The following is a 15,170-nucleotide window of genomic DNA, read 5'->3' on the forward strand; positions in this document are numbered from 1 at the left end:
CAATTTTTTATTTTATGTTTATCCCCTAACATCTGTTTTGCTATTCTAATTCTGACGTGCTTATGCTAGCTTTTGTGCTATTTTGGCCAATAAATCATATTCTATTCTATTCTATTAGGACACACCATTGAAGTTGTGAAATAGTTTACGTATCTAGGCTCCGTCATTACAGACAGCAAATCTATCCAAGCTGAAACTCAAAACTTATCCTTGTTGACAGAGTGATCTTATTCTGTCCATTTTTTTTAAGTACAGTATTATTAATTTCCATGCCATGAAAGGCTCCTTCATCCCTTTGTCCTTTTCCTGTGCTAAGTTATCAGTTTTTCTTTCTTTGTTTTTATTTTATTATCAGAGCTGAAGCTAATGTTGCTCTTTACTTTGACCACATAATATTTTTAATTAATCCCAGCTTGTTTTTAATGTAGACAACATAAAAAATGGTGGTCCATTGAACTTCCTCATTAATATTTATACAAATATACCACCTTTACCACAGAGAATTTTGCTCTTGTTGGCAGGTCTAGTGATTGAAATACATTATAGTGAGATGTGAGAAACAAGTTTGACTGTTTTCAATATCTGAATTAGACTATGGTATGTTAATTTGGCATTTTAAGTTAGATTAAGCAATTATTTGATACTTGGTCTAGGCTATTCCAAAGAGCAGTGATGAAAGAATTCAGACCTACAGAGATCAAAGAACAAACAGAGATCAGAGATCAAAATCTCCAAGGCTAAAATTGAATCAGTAAAGAAAAAGCAAGACATAAAGAAATTTGTATAGAATTTCTGGCAAATTCACCCAGTGTAAAATTTCCCCTGAAAATTTCACCCCCTGGAAACTTCTCCTTATGCAAAATCCTTCAGCAGAAAATTTGTCCTCCCCTCCCAACTCAAAAAACGTATGCATACTTCCCAATAGAAAATAAGACAAAAGGTAAATTTTATAACTTAAAAACCTTTCTCCATGGGCTTTAAGGGGTTATTTTATCTCTAAAGACATAGTTATTGGGCCTTTCAACTATGCTGAAGAAAAAGCTATCCCAAAATTTTTGTTGGACGATTTTGGCAAGAAAGTGGCATGGTAGGGACCTAGTTGCCCTCCAATTTTTCGGTCACTTAAAAAGGGTACTAGAACTTTTCATTTCCATTAGGATCAGCCCTTTCTTGATGTTTTAGGCCCACTGGATTGATACAATCACCCATGAAAAAAAAAGCAACAAATAAATGCACATCCATGATCTTTCTTCTTGCAGAAGTTGCAAAATTCCACATTTTAGCTGATATGAGCTTGAAACCTCTACAGTAGAGTTCTTTGATAAGCTGAATCCAATGGTATGATTTTCATTAAAATTCTATGACTTTGAGGGTTTTTTTCTCCCCTTTTTTCAAAAATCAGACAACTTTTCTCAGGCTTGTAGCTTTTGATAGGTAAAACTAAACTTAATGAAACTTGTATATGTGTAATCAGCATAATAAGACAACTTTTTTTATATATCTACTGGTATCAAAATCTGTTTTGTAGAGTTTTGGTTACTATTGAGCCAGGTTGCTCCTTACTTACAGTTTGTTACCACAAACTGTTTGATTACTGCTCAAAATCCAAACAGAGATCATTGAAATATTGATTGTTTTTTCTGTGTTACCAAAAGTATAAAATTTTACAGGTTCATGAAATGTAGTTAAACAAATAAAAAAGGTTTCTCAACTGAAGTAAGGAGCTAGTTTAAAATTTAAAACAAATACAAATTGTTCTGTATATAAGGGAGACTGCTCCCTTCTCAACACCTTCATCACTAAACAAAAGTTTTTTAGTACATTTAAAAATCTAATTTTTTCAATTGCAAAATTTCTTTAAGAATTTGAAAAAAGTCAAACTTCACAGTAAAGAATAAGGAGCTAAGGAATAGACAGCACCCTTGATATAAAGAATAATCTGTCCAAATAGCTTTCAAATTGGTTCTAGGCTTTCATTTGAAAAGCTATTTTTATTTAATTTCTGATTGTTTTCCAAATCATACCCAGACCTAACAAAGATATAATTTGAGGTACCAGTCCCTTAAATCCCGGGTTAATTGCTTTTAAAATATGCAAATGAAAAATTGCAAATTAATTAGCACCATCCTAAATTTAAATTTGCAATATCAATTTTGGATAAAATTTGAATATCCTTAAAAAATTGGCAATGATTAGTAATTCTGGTAAAAAGGCCTTGTTAATATTATTACTAAAGAATTTTGGTTGGATGAAAAGGAGTATTATTGTTTGTATGGTTTGAAATTCTGTGAGACCTTTGATCTTCTACATAACTGAAGCCATCACAACCTTTATAATAGGATTTTTTTTGTCAATAAATACATTACATACATTTGTTAAAATACATTAAAGTACTTCAAATAAATAGAAAAAACAACACCATTTAAAATTGCTGAGAACTAAGTTCCTAGCAGTATTTTCCATCCCAAATAAATTTCTTGGCAGGGCTGATGACAACATGCCTTGCATTTTCCATGCTAGCTGGACCCAATTAGATTGAGTACAATATAATTGGTAACAAGAGTTGAGGCTTTTAGTTTTACATAATTTTGCTCAATTGGATTAGGAAAATTAAATGGCTGGGATTATTGAACATCTGATATTTATTTGTGTGAGCATCTTCACTGGAAAGTAGCCAAGGCTACACTTCAAATGGAAGCTAGATTTTCCAATCTGAATAATGGTCTTCTGTCTGAAAAAAAATAAAAATAACAAATTTATCCCAACATATTCAACCTTTTTAAATTAATATTTCATAAGATGAGTAGCCTATTGGATACCCATGCTAAAGAATGAAATTTACTGAGATACCGATTACTGTGGACAAAATAACAATAGGCCCTATATTGCATTCTCTCTGGATGAGAAGTATCTGGCGAGGATCTGGGTTAACTTTTGGCTGAACTGATAGCTATTGATAAATTTGAAATAGGTAGTGCTGTACTTAGCAAAACTGTTTGAATTAATGACCTACTTGTTCAGAAAAGAAAGGCAAATCTAACTGTGAAAAATCAAGTTTCTAGGTGGTATAATAGAGTAAATAGAGTAGATTAAATGTCAAGAAGTTTGTAAAGTCATTAAGACTTGCCCATGGTCAAGATTAGTCTTCTGACTGGTTATTGGACAATGATGCATTCCAATCAAAGATCTGACTGAGATTACACAGGTGGCCAACTACCATTTTTTGTGACCAACTGGTTTTTTATCCTATATGGTCCACATCAAAATTTACTGCAAAAAGTAGCTTGTCTAGAATTTTACCATATTTTTAATATTATTCTATAGAATAGGTGATAAATATTTACCAATTTATATTATTGACTTACAATAAAGTGAATAGGCCTATACAACTTGATGCCTTTTTTTATGCTCTTTCAAATATAATAGGCTAATCATTTTTGTTTGAAATGAATTTTACCCCCAACCCTATATATCAATTCAGGGTAAATATTTGCACATTAGGGGGGTGGGGTAAAGTTTAAACTTACCTCCCATTTATATCAGAAATAAAATTTGCCCCCCCCCAATGTGCTAATATATACCCCAAATTGGTATGTACAGGGGTGGGGGTAAAATTCATTTCCAACAAAAAATGATTATTATGTTTGGGAAAGAGAATAAAAAAGGGTAAATATCTACCAAATCATATTATTGAGTTAGGAATAAATTGAATACACCATTCAATGCCTTTTTTTTATGATTTTTAAGAATATAAGAGTAATTTATCTTAGAAATTAAATTCAGCCCCCCCCCCTATTTAGGCCCATTAAAGTTTTAGATTTCTATAATAGGGGGGGGGGGCAATTTTGTTTCTGTTTCAAATGGGAGGTAAGTTTAAACTTTACCCCCACCCCATAATGTAGAATTATATACCTTGAATTGGCATATATAGGGGGGGGGGGCTAAATTTCATTTCCAATAGAAATGATTATTATATTCGTAATCAGCATAAAAAGAGGCATCGAATGGTGTATTCACTTTATTCGTAACTCAATAATATAATTTGGTATATATTTACCTAAAAAGACATCGAATGGTATATTCTCTTTATTCGTAAGTCAATAATATGATTGGGTAAATATTTACCGACTAGCCTAGTTATACTGTCCCTCTATATAAATTGTGTTGTTGAGTTGAGTTGATTTGAGGTCACATCACGTCTTCAAGGACCTTGTGACCAAATTTTGTGTAATTTATCTTTCTTCGATGTGCAGTAAACTTCCGACTGCTGCAAATAAAAAGACAGAATTTTATACAATTTTATAGATAGGCACTACACATTTACAAGTTTATCAGTCATTGATAAAAAATCCAGTATGAGATTAATTATTGTTAATGAATGTTCACTATTCCATGTAGCATGATTTGTCTGCAATTGTAAACCATACAATTCAAAAAAGTCCTTAATCTTTTTCCTATATTTTACATAAGATGGACAATCGAACAAAATATGTTCCATTTTTTCATTTATTCCACAGATTTCGCAATTGGGATTTTCACCGTAAAAACACCCCATATAACTTCCTGGGCCACAAGGTCCTTATCTTGTACAAAAATCCGCTCGTTCTCTGTGTCTATTTAGATGATGGTAAATGCCAAGATTTGATTTGTCTGAGGTCATGCTGTCATTGCTGATTCTGATTGTTGCTGTATTACTTAGCAATAATTGGTCATTTCTTATTATCTCTTGTATTATATTAGCAATCTGGCTAATTTCATTTGGTGTGTCTGGCATTAAAACCTCACCATCCAATATGGCTTCTTTTGCTAGTTTGTCCACAGCCTCATTACCCGGGATCCCAGCATGACCAGGCAACCATTGTAAAGATATTGACCAGCCGCTATTCAATGAATCAAGCAACATAGAGTAACATTTATAAATTTCAGAACTTTTATTCTTTTTTAGATGGAAATTTAGAATTGCTGTTAGAACACTCTTAGAGTCACAAAATATTACATATGGTTCATGCTTTTGGCAATAACTTCTGATCACATTGATGGCAATTTGAATTGCAATGCACTCTGCCTGAAAAATTGAAGAGAGAGGGGGGAGACAATACTTTTTACTTATGTGCAAACTAGGTATTAAACATGCCAAACCGACTCCCTGATTATCTTTTGAACCATCAGTGAACACCTGGATATGGTACTTATATAGGGATTCTGTAAGTCTCTTAAATAAAGGAAGTGCATGTGGTATTATGATTGCAGGGAATTCAGTGCTTCCTGATAGGGATTTCAGTGTCCAAGGGGGGATTTGTATCACTGAGGGAACCTTCAATGTCATTGTTAGGTTCAGTCTAACATCTTCTTCATTTAGCAATGAAAGAGCAAATTCAATGCAATACCGCTTATTCCTTTTCCTGGATGGATTTTTTGTGAGCATTTTACCAGTCTTTATGATTCTGGTTTTAAATTGTCACTGATCCAAACCCTTTGAAGATAACTTAGTGCTTGAATTTTCATGTGGGTCAAAATTAACGGTACTCCAGCTTCACTGTGTAGAAATTTTGTTTGCGTTGTTTTCCTGGCTCCAAAGGCAATCCGAAGTGCTGAATTTTTGATTGCGTCAAGTTTTTTCAGACAACTAGTCCCTGACAAACCATATACCTGCAAGCTGTATTCAATTTTTGGATGAATATATTCGCAGTAAAACACCACAAGGAAAGGAGCTTTTACTCCATGTTTGGGTCCAGTAAGCATTTTCATCACGTTCAGTCTCTTTTGGCACGATCTGCTAACATCATTAACGTGATTTATCCAAGATAACTTAGAATCAATTTTGCAGCCCAGAAATTTAGTCTCTTCAACAAATTTAATTTGATGCCCATCAAGGAACAATGTTGGCTTTGTCACAAACTTTTTATTTGTGATTAACATGGCTACTGTTTTTTCCAAGGAAAATTCAATGTCAGCATCACAGGCCCAGGTTTCCAGAGCTCGAAGTGAACTTTGTAAAGCATCTTTTATTTCTTCGATTCTTCTACCTGTGGCCCATAAAGCTAAATCATCCCCAAAGACAGAAGGGTGAGTAGATCCATCCTCTATGGGTATGTCAATGACACTATAATTAAATAAATGTGGACCCAATGCAGAGCCTTGGGGAACTGATCTCATAGGTGTTATTTGGTCCACTGTAGTTTGCTTTCCAACTTTGACCTTGACATTACGTTTGGTTAAGAAAATATAAATTACTGCAAGTATTCTTCCCTTAAATTTGGCTTCAATAAGATTATTAAGAATTTTTCTATGAACAATCCTATCAAAGGCATACTTCAGATCTAAGAATACTGCAACCATAATCAATTTGTTCTGGAGGCAATGCAGTGCAGTTTATCGAAACATTACCAAGTTTTCAGCTGTATTACAATCTTTGACAAATCCACATTGAAAATCATTCAAATTCTTTTTCTCTGTTGTGATGTAATTTATTCTATTTTTTATAAGTCTCTCATAAACTTTACCAATAACTGGCAACAGGGTAATAAATCTATAGCTATTTAAACTGGTTAGGTCCTTGCCATACTCGGGTAGCACAACTGCAACGGCTTCTTTCCATATTTCAGGAAATTCGTTATGGAACCATTGATCATTTATGATGTCCAAAAGAGTTGTTACCCAAGTCTCAGATAGATTTTTAATGAAATGGGGGTAAATTCCATCATTACCTGGTGCAGTAGCTGGCAAGCTACATTTCACACTATTCAGCTTAACAACTGTAAATAGATCATTATAAGGCTCTTCATTACTCTGGTTGTTGATGTGGTTTATTTTCCAAATAGTACGTGCATCTCCCTCAGAATCTGAGTCGTGGAAACCAACACTGCATTGAAGAAGTTCCAATCCTGCCTTAGCTTTTTTTTCATCTGTAACTAGTACAAGACCATTCAAATATAGAGGAGGATTGGAGCAGGCTGGTGGAGTACCCATCATTGACTTTATAAATCTAAAAACATTGGAGGAAGGTTTTCAAAAGTCAAGACCATCAAGGAACTTCTTCCATGACTCTTCTTTTGCTTTAACTATAGTTTGTCTAAAACTGGCTCTAGCCTTCTTAAGTTCTATGAGATTTTCAATACAGATTACAAGATTATACTTCTTTTTAAGATTGTTGAAATTTTTTTTTGCTTGTTCAAAACTTTCATTCCACCATTTAGACCATTTATGTTTGTTCCTGCCAACAATTTGTGGCACTGTACTGTCTGCAATTTTTAAAATTTCACATTGGAAAATATTTATACAGTCACAACTACTTATACCATGGCTTATAATTTCCTTTATGTCAGTTTGTCTGCACTTCATTGTATATTCATTCCATTTCGCTTTATTCAAGTTATATTTTGGTGGTGTTTGTTTTTCATTTTGTGGTGATAGGTGTTGGACTACTACAATTAAGATACAATTATGGTCACTTATAAAAGATGCAGAGTCTAAAACAGAAATGTTTGCTTTAGAAGCAATATTGGGGCTACAAAACTGAAGATCAATGGTGGTATATGTTAACCTCTGGGAATTATGCCTTGTTCTTAACCCTTTGGGAGTCAATAAACAACATGTGCTATTTAGGAGTAGATATTCCACACTGGTTCCAGCTTGGTTTATAATTGGCCAGTAGCACCAAACACTACTATGAGCATTCAGGTCTCCTACAATAATATAATCACAATTGCTTGGGATTTCACTGACTGAAGCAAGTAACTTGGTACCAATGTCATTGTTCCCTGAAGGATTATAAATATTAATTATATATAGAGGTTTCTTACCTTTAATGAATATATTGCACCCAATTACTTCTATTCCTTTATCATTCATAGAGTCCATAGAATGCATTGTAAATGGAACAAAATGTATATTTTTATTTATTCCTATCATTACACCACCACCATTACCACTGCTTCTGTCCTTCCTTATAGTTTGGTAGGGATATAGTTTTTGAACTATTTTATTCTGAAGCCAAGTTTCTTGTATACAAAAGATGTCAACATTTTCCTTGTCCATACAATTTAGGAAGATTTCTTTTTTGTTTCTAAGAAAAGATTGTGAGTTCCATGTTATTATCTTCAGATAATTAGTTGTTCTGTTCATTGTTGTGAAAATTTAAAATAGCACCTTTAATTTTAAGACTGTCTAATTTTACACTGGTCAAAGTTTGGATAACTGTGCATAAATGATCTATTCTGCTGTTTATACTGCTGTCCTGTATTTGAAAAATCTCAGGTGTGATAGCCAGGGCTGAAACAATAGGTATAAGAATATCTGCTGCTGATGTATTATCTTTACTTTTTTGATTCAATGAGCTGTGGCTGAGGGATTATTTGCAGGCTGTTGGTGCGTATGTTCTGTACACAACCTGGGATCTCTTGTACCCCATGTTATATTTTTCTGCCATCAGTAATACATTTCTATCTTGTTGCCTGATGGGACATTCCCTAGATGTTGAGGAGGAACAGACTTTGTAATTAGCACATCTATAAGTTTGTACTTTTTCTGTAGAATCACTATTTTTGAGAGGGCAATTCACAGACTCATGCTTTACAAAACATCTTAAGCAAACTGGGTCATTTGCTTTACTATTTTTTTGTAGATAACCATAACGTTGGCATTAAAAACACTGAAGAATTCTAAGATTATATACAAAAACTTTCTTTTTCCTTCCACAACACCACACAATAGGTGGCAAGTAATTGCTAGAAAACACCACCATAACAGCATAGCTATCTTCAAGTTTCCTTGACTCTCTATTGTATCTCTTCTGCAGTATAACCTCAGTGATCTGAACTGATGACTCTATGCACTCTTTTAATTGTTCATCACTCAAGTACAAGGGCACTCCCTTGATAATCCCTCTTCTAGTGTATTCCTTCTTCTGAGCTTTCACTTTTACACCTCCTATTGATTGAATTTTTTGAACTTTTTCTGCTTCTTCATTGGTGTTCGCATAAACTGACAGCATATTTCTTTCTCTATTTGATTCAAATTCAAACCTGATGGGGGAAACACACTCCTTTAGTGATTTAAGTATGGAAAATTCATCTACTAATTTTTGATTCTTATCTATAGCTTCAAGCTCTACTCTTGCCAGAAACAATTCATTTACAGGAATATCACAATGTTTTGTAACTGCTGACTCCATTTCTTGTTTTTTATTTTTGCTCTGTGTACTCACACAAGGGGATCTTTCTCATTTCCTTCACAAAGAAGGGTCCAATCCCAGACTCGGGAATCCGATTTTTCCATACTCATTACTGGCTATTATTCCCTCTGCCAACTTAGCATTAACACTTAACATATCTTCATCAGATTCTGCTGGTAAAGATGGGAAGTCATTATTATTGTCAAGAACCTGGAACCAGTTTTGACAGGTAGATTGTAGCCACTGATGCTGGCTGCACTAAGTTGTCCATTAGAGTTATTCACTGAGACATGAACAACTTGTTGATGGGGCTGCCACTGCCCCTGTTGAGAAAAATGGCGAGCCTGATACTGGCTGTATGACATAAGGGCTGAAACATACTGAACATTACTTCCATATTGTCCACAAACACTGGCGTTTGATTGAATGACATATAGGGTAGTGACTGATAAGCACCTGATAAAGGCGCACCCCCTAACTGGGGGTCTTGGTTACCCATGTTGAGCCTACAAGCCAAATTCTTACTGCTTTAATAAGGCACAATAATTGAAAATGTAAATAGTTAAGGCACAATAATTGAAATTGCAAATGATTAAGCAGGATAAAACACAGTAAAAATATATACTTAAGAAAGAAGATGTTTATCCAACCGTTACTCTTCTTCTTCCTCCCTCTATATAAAATTGGTCACTGACAAACGTCTTAAAATCTCCGCGGTTACATACAGTATTGCCGAATTGAAATCAAGCTACTGATCCAGAAAATTAGCTTAACACTGGACAATTCAGACAGACAGCAGTTTCACATAACCTGCCAAAAACTCGAAGACCAAAGCTTAGTTTATGTAAGGCCTATGATAGAAAAAAATATTTCTGTTTATGTAGTATTTTATCATCTTAAAAATCAAGAGTAATTTTATATTCCTAGGTCAAAGACTCAGTAAAGGCATTTTGGGTCTTTAAATATTTGGAAACTATAAGCATTGAAAATCCACTTCCCTAACACATTACTGGAGATTGAAACGACAAATTTCTGCGGCTTTGGTGCCATGATTTTACATCAGTGAGCACCACATAATTAAGATGGCACTGACTCTCTAGAAAAGTAATCTTTGCTTAAAATCATAGCACTTTATTTTTGTTGAATTTAGACTGTGTTTCGTTCAAGCCAAATTTTAGGAAATCAAACTTTTTTCTGAAAATAAGGTACAAGCTGTAGACTTGTCTACTTTCCAATTTTACAAGCATCAGAAAATATTTCGTGGTAACGAATTTTAAGTAAGGAGCAACGCGGCTCAATAGTAACTGAAATTTTAGAAATGGAATCTGGTACCAATAGACATATCAAAAGAATTGTCTGATTATTTTGATTCCAAATATATAGGTTTCATTAAGTTTAGTGTAACCCACAACAGGATATATACCTGATAAATTTTGATTGATTTTCGGAACAGTGAGGGAAACAGCTCCTAAAGGTCAAAGAATCTTAATGCACACGATCAAATTTATCAGAGAACCCTACTGTAGATGTTTCAAGCTTTTATCTGCCAAAACGCGGCATTTCGTATTTTTTTTTGCCAGAAGAAAGATCACGGATAAGTGTTCTTTATCACGGATAAAGATCACGGATAATCGATCCAGTGGTCTTAGTATATCGACTCATTCGAAGGGAAATTAAAAGTTCTAGATCCCTTTTATAGTGACCAACAAATTAGAAGGCAGAAAGGCTCCCTCCCACGTTCTATTTTTCTCAAAATCGTCCGATCTAAATTTTGAGGTAGCCATTTTGTTCAGCATAGTTGAAAGGCCCAATAACTATGCCTTTGGAGATAAACTGACCCCTTAAAGCCCCTAGGGAAAGGTCTATGATTTATAAAATTTAACCATTGTTTACGTATATTATTTGTTATTGGAAAGTATATATACATTTTTCGGTTGCAGGGGAAGAATTTTTGGCTGTGGGGTTTTCCACAATGAGAATTTTCTATGGGAAGGGAAGTTTCCAGGGGGTGTACTTTTCAAGAAAAATTTTTCTTTGAGGGAATTTGCCAGAATTCCTACACGAAATTCATTTTATATGTCTTGCTTTCTCTTTGCCGACTCTTTTCTACGCGCGGAGATGTTAAGGGTAATTGTCCGGGGTAAATTTTACCGGGACTGAAGCGTCTAGAGAATACTTCCTGGGAAAGGGGCATGTTTCCGTGGAGGTGGAGCCAGATCTCCTGGTATTACTTAAAAAAAAATGATCATATATTAAATAAGAAAACAAGTATTTTTCAACTGAAAGTAAGAACCAACATTAAAACTTAAAATGAACAGACATTTTTAGGTATATGAGGGGTTTTCCCCCTCCTCAACACGTTGCTTTTAACGCTAAAGTTTGAATTTTGTCCTAATTCTACAAGAAAGACACCTGAAACACAAGGTTCGTCTAATTAGAAAATTAAGAAGCTGTTTAAAAAGTACTAGAAAACTTTAGGGTGAAGAGCGAGGTGTTGAGAAGGGGGCGACCCCCCCAATATATGTAAAAATTTCTGTTTGTTCAAAGTTTTAATGTTGCTCCTTACTTTCGGTTGAAAAAAAACTTGTTTTATTTATTTAAAAATAGTAAGAGGGTAGAGTTGGGAGCTTCAAAAATTCTTTTCAAGTCTATATAGACATGTATCCTAAGGCCCTAGCTGTATTAACGGAAACCAGACAAGGAGCAGCTTCCTCAGGAGATTTATTAGTCGCACACTTGAGAAGATCACTCAATTTTTCAGTATTCTCCGAATGAGTATCTCAAAGTTAGTCCGCAGTATAATTCGAAGAAGTCAGAAGGTGAATTGTTCAATAGAAAGTGGCTACTTCCCCGCCAATAGAACCCGGAAGGTCAGTGATTCAACCTTATTTATGTCATCTTATTGAAAAACTTCAACCACTCACTAGGTCACTTTTCATTGACCATCTTACCTGTTGAATTTGGTGTCTTATTCCTCCATCCTCATATGCAATTTCTCTACTAGCAGTCATCAACCAGCTAGCCTATACAATACAAAAGCCTTCCCTCATATTTCTGTATATCCTCACAAAATCAGACCAATCAAAATTCGTTCACTGCGTTTTCAAAAATATACATCGGCTTTAAACTTGGCACATGAACAAACACATAGCTGTAAAATACAATTGCACTCCCGGTACCAGCTATCTTTAAAGCTATTGTAAAACTTAACAAAAGTTGAGCTTGTTACAAATCACGTTTACTTTTAGTGCAGTTATTTAATTGTTTTTACGATTCACCCAGTGATTTTTTTCTCTCTACCTTTTCTTTAATTGCTAGCCTTATTGATCTTCTACTGTACTTCGTTTTTACTAGTGTTTACTATGGGGGTTCATTAAATTAGTGTTCACTGTATTATAGAAGTTTCTATTTCCTTGCACTAGGGAATCCTTGGACTAAGAATGGTGGACAGCGGGAGAGATACAGCTTGCCGGATCCTCTTGATGCTGCAGATAAGCATTTTTCCAAGCTTACGGGTTATTCGTCGAACCACCCTTGGAAGGATTTTTTGTTTTAATGCTAGTTTCCTTTTATTTTTTTTTTTTGCCGGGTTACTATTATTTTTTTTGTATTGTACTATTTATTTGTATGATACATTTAAAGAGGCTTACAACCCTTGGAGTGGCTTAATTTTCTGAATTGTTTGGTTTATCGAGTTTTAATTTGCGTTTTAAGTTTTAAGTTTTTTATGTTTCATTTTCTTTCTTTTTGTTATATTCCATCTTCATGCTTTGTATATTTGATGGGTTATAAAATAAATAGATAAATAAAAAAAATCGCTACTACCTCTTTGTGTTAGTAGGGAAGCTTAGCGACAAATGTCATAACAATTGTGCACTTGGTGAAGAAAGCATGAAAATTCCCAGGAATAGGCTTTGAACTATGGAAAATTCAATGGGAACCAGTGTCACTCTGACAAACCGCTATTTTGCGAGCTTTAGGCCCTAAAAGCAAGCTTTTAGAGCGCGTTTCTTCATTTTATCGGTAAGTGGGTCAAAAAGGGGTCTACTAGATGTGCAAATCTTTGTTAAAATCTTGAATATCATATTTGTTTTTGTGTAGGTGCAATAATGTGGGCACTAGGGTGCCAAAAGTGAAAGCAGAAAGAGCCGAAACTGGATTTTAACTCGTCTAGCATGTAGGATGCATTGCATGAAATGGTACAAATAGAAGTAGTCAGTTTGGGAATATTATTTCTGTGCAGAGTAACCTTTTTTTCTTCTCTGGTGCATCCCCGGGGGCAATTGGGGGCAGAGAATAAGGTCATGAAATATCTAAAATGCTTACATAAGTGCCGATGTCAGCAAAAATGCATCTGTCCGATAGATAATTTTTGTTCCATCGGAATGTGTCATCATTTTTTCTCTAGGTAGAAAAATAGGGGCACTAGGGTGCCAAAAAAGTTACCAGTAAGCCCCTAAAATGTTTTTTTTTTACTTAAAACGTTTTTTTTTAGTTCGTATTGTTGGTACCAATACTTCTTTGCGATTAAAATATTTTGCTGAATCCAAATCTGTCATTGGTTTTTACATAGGTCCAAAAAGACGCGCCAGGGTGGAAAAGAAAACAAAAAATTGGCGAGGTCCTTTTTTTTATTCACCAAGTACGTTGGCTGTACTGAACGTGTACACAAAAGAAGACTGGTCTGTTTGGGACTTCCTTCTTTTAGACGAGACGACCATTTTTCTCTGGTAAGCCCCTGTGGGTGCCATGACAGGAAATATCAAAAGCTGTTTTAAATTGCCGCTATATGGGAAACTTTTTGGTAGCTTTATTTTGGATACTTTATTGGTTTTAAAAATCAAACTAGACTTTTATTTCTGTTTTTTTTTGCTTTGTTCATCGATTTCCATTTTAGATATTAGATCCTGTTTCACCCCGAAACCTTGGATACCGGATGGCAGAACTGATTCATATTTTTTCAGGCTGATCAGTGCAATGAGTCGCTCAGAATGCAGCAGTTTGACCCCGAGGCCACCGCTCTGATTGTCGGTGCCAGAAAGTTGTCAACTGACTGGTTCAGATGCATTTTTTATCAGGACGAGAATGTAAAAGATCCGGTTTCCCATCTGACAGAGAGCTACAAATCGGCCGAAGAGAATTTTCTTGGTTTTTCGTCAGTAAATGCTCTACCCCCATCTGCTTGCCTCAGTCGTGTTCAAGATGGAGACCTGAGCATTAGTGCTACCATGTCAATCAGTTAGGGTCTCTGGCACAAGCAGTGTCGACTGATGTATTCATCATCCAGGCTGCCCCAATCCAAAGCAAAATATGAGCATGAAGTTACTGAGGAAGCTCTTAGGAAAAGACTTGACTATAGCCCCTCCACAGGACAAAGTGCATAGAAAAAGCCTTTTACTAGGCAAAGTGGATGCTCTGCCCCCGCTGCGCTTATGTACTTTTTTGTGATACCAGTTTTGATACCGAATCTTACTACGAAGCAACTAGTCTTGAACATAGCAAAGTGATATTACAGCAGTCGAAAGATCTCAGAGATACCAAGCTCTTAGCAAACTTGGCAGCAGGTCATATAGTTGCCATAGAAGCGAAGTGCATTAAGCGATACTTTAATGCTTTTAAGAATAGACACAGGTCTTGGCTGTCAGTGCAATCGAAAGAACCCCTTGGCTGTGAGAAGCAGAGAATTTAGAAACTTTGGTTATTTTGTCTCTTTTTCCAACACGGCACATAAATCTTCCGAATCTTGGGATTATGCAAATTCAGATAACGAACTGACACCGTCTGATTGTCTGTACTGTTATGCCACCCAGCGTCATGCAGAAAGAAGAAATGGAATATGGTGGTCAGATTCAATGCTAGCAAAAAATTGATATTTCCAGTCCTTACTTCAGCACCCCGGCGCCCGCATGGGCTTACCTTAGAAAATTTCCGCCTCGTCTAGAGAAGAAAGTCTGAAACAGATTATTTACGCTTTCATTGCATCCTAAATACTTGGCGA

The 15,170-nt window shown here is 35.1% G+C and overlaps 1 protein-coding gene across 1 annotated transcript in view; it reads right to left on the reverse strand.

The window, feature by feature from the left end:
- The window catches only part of LOC148952127 (uridine phosphorylase 1-like), a 108,271-nt gene extending 98,364 nt beyond the window's left edge, over nucleotides 1-9,907 (reverse strand). Inside the window, exon 1 of the mRNA XM_089089569.1 lies at nucleotides 9,798-9,907. The gene's annotated coding sequence lies outside the window, so the exon portion shown is untranslated. The remainder of the gene's footprint in view (nucleotides 1-9,797) is intronic.
- Between the last annotated feature and the right edge of the window lie 5,263 nt (nucleotides 9,908-15,170).

Source organism: Artemia sp. Qi Xiang Cuo, chromosome 5 (assembly GCF_049724085.1).
Source record: "Artemia sp. Qi Xiang Cuo chromosome 5, ASM4972408v1, whole genome shotgun sequence".
Lineage (NCBI taxonomy): Eukaryota > Metazoa > Arthropoda > Branchiopoda > Anostraca > Artemiidae > Artemia > Artemia sp. Qi Xiang Cuo.